Source organism: Polypterus senegalus, chromosome 15, assembly GCF_016835505.1.
Source record: "Polypterus senegalus isolate Bchr_013 chromosome 15, ASM1683550v1, whole genome shotgun sequence".
In the NCBI taxonomy this organism is placed as follows: Eukaryota; Metazoa; Chordata; class Cladistia; order Polypteriformes; family Polypteridae; genus Polypterus; species Polypterus senegalus.
The window spans coordinates 115470585-115483678 of NC_053168.1; the positions used below are offsets into that span (position 1 = coordinate 115470585).

Genomic DNA, 13094 nt, shown 5'->3' on the forward strand with positions numbered 1-13094 from the left:
AAAGATAAATTCATTGAGAACACACTACTCCCTATTCTCCTTTGTAGCTCCCACATAAGCGATTTTCTGACCTCTCACTGTAGGACTCAAAACGAATTCAGCTCCTGAGGTAAAGCTCTCGTCTCTTTTACAAAGTACAATACGAACCGGCAAAGTAGACCGCTTGTCACTTCGGTAAATAACTTCCGTATTCTTGGATTTTCAAACAGGAAAGTGTTGTTCTAAAGGACTGGCACTGCCTTCTCGTGCTGCCGCTCACTTCTTTACTTCATTTCTGAGAATGGTATCTCTTGTGATTAATGTGTAAGTTACTTTGTGTTGTCTCTTTTTGTGAGCGGATACTGATACCCTGTATTGTATCCGCCACACGCGGTCATTATTCGAAAGAAGGTAAGGAACACTGCATCGTGTTAGAGAGAAAACCAAAAAGAAAATAAGATCATGAAACGCAATTCAAAATTGCGCGCCCGAAGTTTGTCCTTTTCATTGACGCAACGGAGGGAAAGAGCTGTGTGCCTATTGGTGGTGAGTACGTGTAACCCAGTAGCGCTTGTCATTTGCATGTCTCACTATAAAAGGAGAAACCCGAGGCGTTGTGTCTTTCAGTTTCTCGTTTTTATTGTGAATAGCAATGCCTGAGCCAAAAGCTGCGCCTGCCCCGAAGAAGGGCTCAAAGAAAGCCGTTTCTAAGAATCAAGTGAAGGGTGGGAAGAAACGCAGAAAGTCCAGGAAGGAAAGTTATTCCATCTACGTGTACAAGGTGATGAAGCAAGTTCACCCCGATACTGGCATCTCTTCTAAGGCGATGGGAATCATGAATTCGTTTGTAAATGATATCTTCGAACGTATCGCGGGTGAGGCATCGCGTTTAGCGCACTACAACAAGCGCTCAACCATTTCTTCCCGGGAAATCCAGACTGCCGTGAGACTCTTGTTACCCGGGAGAGCTTGCCAAGCACGCTGTATCCGAGGGCACCAAGGCAGTTACCAAGTATACCAGCTCGAAATAAGTAACAAAATACCTTTCTCGAAACCAACGGCTCTTTTCAGAGCCATTTACCTAATCTGAAAAGAGCTCCGTTAACCTAATCGGTTGCTATTACGTTGATGTCGGGTGTCGCATCAAACATTGCTAGTATTGGGTTCCTGGAGATGCAAAGTTGCTACTCCAGTTCAGACAGCAATGCTCCACACTCTCAAAATGCACAGGGGCAAGTATGTACTTTTATCCCTTTTGTAAAAGCAATATATTGTATTTGTGTTGTATATCTTAGTTTTCCACCTTGATTTATTGTGATTGGCCTGTGCTGAGTTGTAACTTGGACAATCACAGCGCTACACTTTTGAACCTTCGATTAATTCGGTGGCGTCTGAGCAGGAGCTTCATTTAAATGTTAGTCTGGGGAATGGTTTGTCAAGTATATTTGTTGAAATATTTTAGTACAGTTTCTAAATGTAGACGTTTGAGGGAGCTAATGTATAGTTTAACAGACGCTTTTTGGAGTTATAGAATTACAGTATCGTTCATGTATAATATGTATGTTAATATAATTTGAGTAAATGCTTTATGGTTTAACCTCAATATCAGGAAATTTATCCAGTAGATAACGGGTACTTTACTAGAACTTTAACATTGAAAAACTGGGATAGCTAATTTAGACCATACCTTCACATTTGTATAAGTTTGGGAGAAAGTAATAGAATTTGGATATCCATCCCTGAACCAACTTAATTCTTCACTACAATCCCAGTAAAACTCTAAAACGGGAATGTTTTCCTGATGGCTGTAATTCTACGTGCCACTTCGGTATTTGACTAACTCTGCTAGAAGCCATCCCCTATTAAATATGCTCGAAAAAGATTTGCTTCGTGTTATATCATTGAAAGATGCTGAGAAATTAATTCACGCTTTTGTTTTCAGTAGACTAGATTACTTTAACACACTCCTCTCAGGACTACCCAAAAATGACATAAATCACTTGCAACGAGTGCAGAATGGAGCTGCTAGAATCCTAACTGGGAAAAGAAAATCCGAACACATTTGTCCAGTTTTGATGTCACTACACTGGTTGCCTGTGTCATTCAGGATTGACTTTAAAATACTGCTTATGGTTTATAAAGCCTTAAATCTCGCTCCATCTTATATATCGGAATGCCTGACACGTTATATTCCAAATCGTAACCTTAGATCTTCAAATGAGTTTCTCCTTATAATTCCAAAAGCTAAACTTAAAAGAAGTGGTGAGGCGGCCTTCTGCTGTTATGCACCTAAAATCTGGAATAGCCTGCCAATAGGAATTCGCCAGGCAAATACAGTAGATCACTTTAAAACACTGCTGAAAACACATTACTTTAACATGGCTTTCTCCTAACTTCACTTTAACTTAATACTGATACTCTGTATGTTCAATTCATCATAATAACTATTCATAGTGGCTCTAAAATCCGTACTGACCCCAACTCTCTCTTCTGTTTCTTTTTCCGGTTTCTTTGTGGTGGCGGCCTGCGCCACCACCACCTACTCAAAGCATCATGATGCACCAACATTGATGGACTGAAAGCCAGAAGTCTACGTGACCATCATCATCAGGTTCTTCCATGAGAACCCTAAATACAAAGAGGACTGTTTGATTTATGTTCGGTAGATTGCCCAGAGGGGACTGGGCGGTCTCGTGGTCTGGAACCCCTACAGATTTTATTTTTTTTTTCTCCAGCCTTTGGAGTTGTTTTTTTTTTTTTCTGTCCACCCTGGCCATCGGACCTTACTTATTCTATGTTAATTAATGTTGACTTATGTTTATTTTTTTGTGTGTCTTCTATTTTTCTGTTCATTTTGTAAAGCAATTTGAGCTACATTTTTTTGTATGAATATGTGCTATATAAATAAATGTTGATTGATTGATTGATTGTAATACGTATACAGCTTCCAGCCCCCGGTCGCAAACCATAACCAGCCACTGTACATGTTGCTTTCAGAAAACGCAAGAAAAGCTCTCAAAGCAAAAAACGTGGCCGGCTCTGAAAAGAGCCTTTGAGGGAATTTGCTTCTTAAATGTCGCCTAACCTCCGAAGCCATACAGAGTACGGCCTTGTCTTTTCAATGCGTATACCACCTCCATGGCAGTCAGTTTCTTTTTGCATTTTCTGTATAAGTGACGGCATCCCTTAACACTTAACACATCGCGAATCTCTTCATATATCAAACCAGAAATTCGTTTCACGCCACTTCGTCGAGCTAGACGGTGGATTGCAGGCTTGGTAATACCCTGGATATTATCTCGCAGTACCTTACGATGACGATTTGCGCCACCTTTACCAAGCTCCTTTTGTAGCAAAGGACCACTTTATCTTTAGTATGTTCAGGACTTATAGTGTTCACTCCGGAGTGTCGATCAGGACACTGGCAAATGATGCAGATAATTCCACACAGCAGCTTATATTGAAATAGAACTCATTTATTTGAAGATATACACCTGTATTCAAATAGGTATAGGTGTATTCGTATGTGTGGTCTCTGGTCATCAAGGCATACTTATCTTAACTTGGTACACTGCTGATTCTTATAACAAACAAATGTTTCTCTATGCAGAATTGACTATCGCGGCACTCGTGATAACCCATAATAGACATTCTCGTGCATGCTGGGAGGTGCACCTTTAAATGTGATCCGTGTCTCTTTATAATTGATATCTCTCTAACACCTTTACCTCGTCCAGACATCCTGTATAAATGAATAAACGATTATTCCCGATAAGAAACATTCTCTCTCCTGATATGAATACGACGTCTGCTCGAACGCAGAAGAGGAAATGTCTTAAGCGGGCTTTTCGGAAAACCGCGTTTTGATTTCACTCAACTCCCTTGAAGAAAGCAGCCAATCAGTCACGAGGAACCTTTTATCAACTGGCTTTCTGGAAGCTGCTAAAGAAAGGATTCACTCACGCTTTTTCGAACCCTTCCTCTTTTTTTTCGTTATCTCTTTACCATTTCAGCAATTTGTGCAAATAGTGCGTTAGGATTGGTTTAAACTGTGCATCTCTTAATGTCCATTTGTTTCAAATGATCAAATTGCAGGTTTATTCACAATACTAACACGTCTTGCTTTTATTATGCTGAGATTGAATGTCTTCATGAAGATACAGACACTGACTATGATTTCCTTGGTTATTATATTTTTCTGTCATAATTACAACAAATACCTTTTCTATTTACTTTGTTCTCTTTGCAGAAAACATATTTTCCCCAACAATGTGTATTTTTATGATTGCAGACTCCTGGCCATATTAGAAAAAAAAAATATTTTTATATATACTATGGTGGGCTGGCGCCCTGTCCGGGGTTTGTTTACTTCCTTGCGCCCTGTGTTGGCTGGGATTGGCTCCAGCAGACCCCCATGACCCTGTAGTTAGGTTGTAGTGGGTTGGATAATGGATAGATAGATATTTTTTATATACAGTATAGTTTTTGTGACAGTTTATATTACTGCCTTCAGACAACTTAACCTCCAGTCAAAGAGACAAAAGCCAAGACATCCATAAAATAATTGTTCCTGTCTTGCTCCCAAGGCTGTAGACATAAATACCTGCTCACTCGATCCTGGACTAAATGTTGCTGGTTCCAGTAACAATAGATCGCTAAATGGGCTTTAGTGAAAAATAATACAAGGGATGTTGCAATAGTGATCAATGAAGAAAAAAATCACTTTTGGACAACTTTGAAGCTGAAAACTTAGAAAACAACCGATTTTGCTTGTTAAGCAAGCACAGTTTCTTTTTACATAGTTCTCATGTCCGAGTACAGGATCAAGCAGCACGCACACCTTTAAAACTTTAATGCGTTAATCGTACATTGTGAAACCCTGCACCTTGTACACACGTGTAGTCAGATTCGAGTAAATAAGCAGTAAGACAAAGCCATTTCAGGTTGTTTAGCTGCACAATCATAAAGACACAAAATTCATTCTGATCCAGATGAGGTTGGGTGGCAACGGAGGAAACTGTAATAGATATGCCGGTGAAAATCTCACTCAAAGATTAATTAACTCAAGGTCATTAATGGCAGTGTTAGGAACTTACTGATAGTAGCCCTGGTGTTCTGAAGAAGAATAATTCGTGGTGAAGAAATATGCAGTAAAATATTTACCTGACAAATGACATAAGTAATTATCAATTTCAGCAAGAAAGATCTGCTGCGGGTTTCCTAGTACGCACTGAAGAAACGGCCAACACAAACTTTGCAGCCAGCAGTGGGTGTTCGTGTCGCCAATATTCTAAAGTCTCTGTAACCATAGTTGTTCATTTCACTAAGCAATCTCTTAGTTTTAAACAAGTAAATAGGTAGGGCACTTAGTTTTCACAAGTTTGCTTTGTGCCCTCATAATAAATTAAAGTGTGTACATGGGATGTGTCATAGACACCAAGAATGGAGTGGCGTCCCAACTGGGATGGTTCAAGATTTCTTACCCTGCAAGGAGGTCAGCTTAACTAAAGGACAAGGAGAGATCACTCACATGGACTATTTACTTACCCGATACAACAGTTGGCCTTTTCTGTGTGCTATGGTGCCTGCATGGATACCAGTGGGACAGGTTGGGAACTGCAGTCCCATTGGATAGCCCTATTTATTTCCATGGGTGCCATCAGAAGGAGCTGTAGGGACAGACAGCTATATTTTTTAACTGGTCTATCAAATTAACTTTATAAACAATTGTTTTCCACACCATCTCTAGTTGAAAGAACTTCCATCTGATTTGGAAGTGCTTCCAGCATGAGGTGCTGTAACACTGGAAGTATTCCTGAGTCTGGCATAATAGGGCTCTAAAAACTCACCTCAGGCTGTCACAGTAAGAGGGATGAGACTGAAACTCACCTGGGCGAGAGGAAAGAGAAGAAAGACAAATAGGGAGAAGAAGATTATCTTTTGTAGTTTGCACTTGTGCAACTTTTAAAAGAAGCCTGTGAGAGGTATTTTTAAGAAATCAAACTTTTATTTGAACTGGGGACGTGTGATTGTATTGGTATATTTGGAACTTTGGACTTAGTGGTGCCCTACTAGTGACAGATGTAAAGAATGTCATAAAATAAAGCCAAAGGATGAAATTAAACACAGTTTTCATGACATGCACACCACAAGCCTAACTTGTAAGTGTTGTTCTCGAGGCTAAGCTTTGCTCTTTCTTCTCGAAATGTGATGCATTTTTGGAGGGGTGCAGCACAAGTCCAGAAAATGGACAGGAACAGTGATGAATCTCATTGTTTTAACTGACAAGACAGGTTTCTGTCTTATTAACAACAATAACAAAGGACTGCTTTGAAGAAATCTGGTGCTGGTGTCAGAGGGGAACATGTTTTGTAGAGTGGATGGTTTTCTTTTTCTTTTACACAAAAAACATGCAAATAATAAATCATAAAGCAATAGGCCCCCTTTGTTTTAAACTGAGATCATAAGTGAAAAGGCAAATTTCCTGAATATTTCTGATACAGGTTATTGTTGATGGCTGTCTACAGGATGTAGATATTTACTGTACCTGTATTACAAAAGAGTAACCTGCTTTGAAGATCAGACTGCTTCGATTTTTTTTATCTCATCAACATACAATACTGAACTGATACATAATTGCCGGCTTTCATAGAAAATGTTTGTATTTACTTGGTTTTGAAAATGAATGTGTTATGGGGACTTTGGTTTCTAATCAGCATACAGTGGCATATGTTCTTCTTGATAGCTGGCAAAAATGCTATTGTTTAATCAATGAAAATGTGTTTGTACTATTGTTATGCAAAGGAAATAGGTATGTACCATTACTTAATAGATCGTCATGTTGATCAAGGGAGAGACTGAAGAGTTATATACTTGTGGGCAGTAGGTGGTGTTAAAAAATGGTGCAAATAGAGAAAGCGGTAGTAGAAGGGACAGAACAAGGCCAGAGGAAGGTGTGAGAGGGCAGATGGTGTAGAGCGAGAGACGGTCCACCGAGAATGCTGTCAAGATCACTTGCACTGAGTGCAGGGACTCACTGGCAGACATGGACACCTGGCTGACAAGATGTGAGGCAGACAAACAGTGACACCTACTTCTAGGGAGGAATAGACAGTTTCACCAGATTGATGCCAATGGTGTTCCCAGCAAGAGAGGGAAGACTCACGAGAGGACTGAGCAAAGCCGATAGACGAGAAGCGTGGTTTGCCTAGGTTGTAATAGCAACACAAAGAACCTAGAAATATAAAAGAATGCTCACACCACTAGGGACAGATGCTGACAGGGATTTGACAAGTTAGCAAGACTCTTAATAAAACTGAGTGGCACAGTCAGATATTTTAACTGTGCTTAGGTTAGATTATCTATAAGTGTGACCTAAAACTCATCAAATTATATTTAGGTACAATAGGGACAACCAACTCTGGGACCTGCCCATTGGAGACTATTTATGGGCACTGCTAGGCAGCACTAATATTGGGAAGTTCCATGTCATTTCAGAGAGCTTCACCTGCCATCCATCTGGTAATAGCATAGTCAGTGGGCATCATGGCCATCAGGAGGAAGCCCGATGGAGTGGTGTGTTTTTTTACTTCAATAACCTAAATTGCATCAGGAGGTGGCGCCATAACACCACTATCTAGTTTCAATCATTGATTAATCCATTTAATAGGTCACTATATACTTATAAGTTTTCAATGCTTTTGGCAAGCGCACACAAAAAGCAAAAGAAAAAGTAGCTTTGTCTCTATGTTAACCATAAAGAATGATTACAGTCTTCTTCTTCTTCGCAATTCTTCTTCTTCTTCTTCGCAATTCTTTTGCTGTTCCTCTGGTAGTTCTCTTAGAGATAACTTAATAATGGCTGCCAGAGCTTTGTCATATTGATTGATGTACCAATTTGATTTTACATGGTTTGAAAGACACAATGGACCTTTAAGGTGGACATAGTAATGACCAGATAATTTCAGTCAGATGGAGAATATTTGTAAATTATTAGTGAAATTTGAGAACAATGATCTCCTCATTTCAGGGCCCTGCCGTGGCTTGTGGTTTAATGTTTTCATTTTCCCAGTTTTTATTGAAATCTAAGCAGTTCAAATCCAGTTAATAACCTCTAATTGTACAAAGGTAAGCGGTAATGTGCCAGAGTTTAAAAAAAGTTTAGGTTACCCAAAACTGATAATTAGTGCTATTTTCAGAGTCACAAAAAAGGTCTTTTCAGGAGACAACCAATGAGTTAAGAATTTATAGCTTTTCTGCAGCAACAGAAGTTAATTAAGCCAGTATCCCAAATTTTGTTGATTACTTACAAACCTTCTGTCTGCATAAAAGCAGTGGTGGAACAAACTGTGCTAGTACAGCCTCTGAAGCATTATTTGGACAATATTGCACTGTATTTTGCTATCAAAATGGCAGGAGAAAGGTAATTAATAAAGAAAGACAGACATGCCACTATACCCCTTAAAACTGAAGGTCTTTCCTTTACAGAAACTCCAACGAAAGCCAAGGTGTCCATTTCAAACATCAAAAGGAATTTGGAAACTGGAGGAACCGAATAGGTCTGGCAGACCCAAAGTTACAACAGAATCAGAAGGCAAGTTTCTGAGAATCAACAACTTGTGTGATGGGCATCTCACTGGGCAACAGCTTCAAGCACATCATAACAGCTGTGCAGAGTTCATATCCCCAATTGTTTATCTGTTCTATGCTTAAGTTTCAGGGCACATTGAGATTAGCTGTGGTTCTTACCCCAGGCAAGCTTCTTTATCTTATTGTGCAGTTTTAGCAATGGCCTCCTTACTACCATTCAACCTATCCAACCTTCTGCTCAAAGTCTTCTCTTCACAGTTGAAAGTGAGACTTGCTTACATAGACCACTACTCATGTCAACTGTAATTTTGGGCAACACATTTGTATAGCCCTGAGATAAGCAGGTTAACAAAATCGACAGGTGAATATTTGTAATTGATAATGTAAGCTCATATATCACTCCAGTTATTTAGGTAATCCATTTTGGGGTTTTGGCAGCATTTACCAAAAGTTAAAAAGTAGAGCCAGTACATCGCAAAGCACACACCTACAGTATACACCTTGGAGTCAATCATCCAAGACTGCACATTTTTAACATATGGGGTGGAAACTGAAGTACCTGAACACTGACACAGGTGGAAAACTCAAACCCCTTAGAGACAATAGATTAGGATTTTGACCCATGTTTCAAATACCATGGAACCAGGAATCTATCCCAGCAACTCTAGGCAAAAACTAGAGGCATGCATTTTGACATAATTATTATTATTTTTTTTTACAATACCTGGCTTGTTTTCATCATTAATAAGCAAAAAAAAAAATATGTCTTCGCATTTTAGCTAACATAATGAATTCTTACCTTTACTCAAGTGTGTGCATTCAATCAGCAGATAAAAAAGGTATTTTTTCTTCATCGAAACTTTGTTTTATCTGAAATATTTTACATTATGAAAAAGAAAAGCATAGATTACTTAGATTTATGTTATTTATGTTATTAATATGACCCCGTGATCATCATAGGTGACTGTGTGCAGAGAGTGCAGACCTATAAATACCTGGGAGTGCTGCTGGATGATAAATTGGACTGGACTGCCAACACTGATGTTCTGTACAAGAGAGGACAGAGACGACTATACTTCCTTAAAAGGCTGGCATCCTTCAACATCTGCAATAAGATGCTGCAGATATTCTATCAGATGGTTGTGGCGAGTGCCCTCTTCTACGTGGTGGGGTGCTGGGGAGGCACTCACACCTAGACAAACTGGTGAGGAAGGCAGGCTCTATTGTAGGCACAGAGCTGGACAGTTTGACATCTGTGGTAGAGCGACGGATATGAGCAGGCACCTATCAATCATGAAGAATGCAATGCATCCACTGAACAGTATCCTCTCCAGATAGAGGAGCAGCTTCAGCAACAGACTGCTCTCACTGTCCTGCTCCACTCTCCAACTTGCATTTTTTAACTTGCACCACTTTTTTATTGCTCTATAATTAATATTGTTTTTATTAGTATGCTGCTGGAGTATGTGAATTTCCCCTTGGGGATTAATCAAGTATCTATCTGTCCATCTATCTATCTATTGCAATTGTAACAAAGGCGCTATATAGGCGCCTGACCCAACACAGATGGACACAGAGGCACGTATAAAAATAACCAAATTTTTTTTTTTCTTCACCCGTGGGCGCACGTCTTCCCCGTGACCCACAGGCAATACACAGTCCAAAACACGACTACACCACACAGCATTACCATCTTTCTTCCTTTACCACCACTCCTCCTCAAGCTTCGTCTCCTTCCTCCCAACTCTGGCTCCTCGAGTGGTGGTGGCTGGGCCCTTTTATAGCCCATCCGGAAGCATTCCAGGTGATTGACCACCTGGTCCTGATTGCACTTCCGGGTGGGGCTGAAGCCTTGTCCAGCCGGGCTGTTGGAAGCAGACAGCCCCCCTAGCAGCCACCCCGGGCCCCAACCAAGCTGTGGAGGACTCCATCTCCCATGGAGCCCTGCGGGTGGTTGGGAAATCACCGTCGGCCAGGGGGGCTGCTACCAAGCATCCTGCGGGAGGTATTGGACTTCCCATGGAACTCACCCGGAACATAAGCAGCAGGGGCGTCCCTGCCGGGCATGGGACCCGGCTGTCCTTCACACAATGTAATACTGCATCAATAATTGGGTTAAATAATTGGGTTTAGTAACTAGTAGGCAAAAAAGTTATTCTACGAATGAACCTTAAATAACATTAAAAAAAGTAACTTTTTAAAATTGGCCTGTTTATTTAAAATGATGTGGTTAGTAACAAAAGTGCAGTACCTCCTAAATCAAAGTATTATGTTGCTTGGCTTTTCCTTTTGTAAATGAAAGCATATTAAGTCATAGCGTGCTATGTTATTCCTTTTTATAGTGCCTTTAAAAAGTATTGGAAGTTTTCATATTTTATTGTTATACAATATTAAATCACAGTGGATTTAATTTTGCTTTTCTGACACTGATTAACAGAAAAAGTGAAAGCAGATCTCTGTGAAATGATATAAATTCACTGCACATAAAAAACAGCAAATAATCTTGTAAGCATTCACCCCCTTTGATATAACACACCTAAATCTTCACTGTTGCAGACGTTTTAGAAGTCACGGAATCAGCTCAATGGAGATCACCTCCAAATTGCGTTGAGTCTAACCTACACAATGATGATAAAAGAACACTCCAAACAACTCTATGAAAAGATGATTAAAAAGTAGAAGTTAGGAGATGGTGGCAAGAAAATATCCAAGTCACTGAATATCCTTGGAGCCCAGTTAAATCAGTCATTAAGAAATAGAAAGAGTATGGCACAACTGTAAATTTGCCTTGAGCAGGCTGTCCATAAAAAAATGAATGATAATGCATGAAGACCAAGAGGAGGCCTAACTAACTCTTGTTAAAAGCTACACTGAATCAGACTAGAGGGGCTTTGCAGACAACAACTGTTGCCCAGGTGCTTCACCAGTCATAGTTTTATGTGAGAGTAGTAAAGAGAAGAAAAACACACGACACCTCAGCTGGAGTTTGACGGAAGAGGAGACTGAAGTCAACAGGAAGAAGGTTTTGTGGGATCAAAATTAAGCTCTATAGCCACTAGATAAAACACCATGTTCTATAATAAAGAGCAAAAAAGAATACATTCTCATTCATCTAACACATGTCCATTCTTGCTTCCTTCAATAAAGTTTAGGTCAGTCAGTTTGTAATTTCTGGATTCATATAAAAAAATTAAAACTAGAACCTGGGAAATTATTGCTTGCTTCTTTATGGTGGGGATAAAATTCAAAAAATAAATTGGTTGAGATTAAAATTTGCGACCACAGACTGAACCTGCGAATTACAGCATTAACTAAAAAACTGATCCCTGGCCATTTCCTAATCTTATCATAAATTAGGAATATGATTACAAAATAAAAACCCAACTATATGTTGCACATCATGATTTTATTTTATTACTGGAAGTTTTCCAATCCACAGTGAAAAATAACATTTTAAATTTATTAATAGCAAGGGTTTTGCACTGGAACAGCAAACACCTCCACCTCACAGAGTGTCAGGTACTGAGTTTTTCCTGGGATGACCACGTTGACATAGCGTCCCTCCATCCCATTGCAGTTATAACTTGTTGAAATCCCAGCTGGAATGGAAGTGATAGTTGCACATCTGAAACAGAAGCATAAAAAGTTTATTGCTCCAGGCTCAGTCATTATCATGTGACAATTTAAAATGTAAGCGTAACCTCATCAGAAAATAACTCATAACATTTCCTGTTCTTAAACAAACAGTTTATTTATTAATTTAAACAAACAATGAACCTTGTGTCATCTTGATTATGGAGCTGATGCTGCCCCACAGTTCATAAAATATGAAGTGGTCAGTCTGCACCAAAATAAAATCTTTATAATTTATTCTTGATCTGACATTAATTTCAGGTGTGATATTTGTGGTTTTGCAGTGTAAGGGCTTTTAAACATGAGTGGCTACTCTGGCTACATTTACAGACTGTTTAAATAAGTGTCAAATGAATAAATGTACATTAGGATCTAGTATTTGAGAAAAATAATCTAATCATTAAGCCATGGACAGTACAAACAAACAAACATTCCTATTCTCTTGAATATGTATGTGTGGTTGTAAATTTTATGAACTGTTTATGTAGAAAAATATTACTTTCTACTTCATTTCTTGTTTCATGTTTCCAGCTGATTGAAAAGTACTGTTTTGCTTTTCACAATACAATTAAAAACTGAAACATTTTCTTTCCAAGTAGTGCAACTTCAGAAAGTGTTGTGTCACAGCATACTTTCAGGTCCTTTTCGTTCCCGGTAGAAGTGCCAGGTAGGAATGTGTTTTATTGCACAAACAAAAAACAAAAGAAAACTATGTAAAGTGTCACTGTAAAGATGCCAAGATTTTTTCTGACAGTATCAAAACATGCAAAACCCACATGTGAAGCAATCTAGTCGTATGCTCACAATGTCAAAAACACATTTATTTTTTCTAAAATATTGTAAATAAATCATAAAATAAAAAAAAATCATAAACTATTATAAATAAATCATTG

At 39.0% G+C, this 13094-nt stretch overlaps 1 pseudogene; it reads left to right on the plus strand.

Annotated features, from left to right (window-relative positions):
- The first annotated feature begins 583 nt into the window (after window positions 1-583).
- On the plus strand, window positions 584-1057 carry LOC120515825 (annotated as a pseudogene).
- The last annotated feature ends 12037 nt before the right edge of the window (window positions 1058-13094 follow it).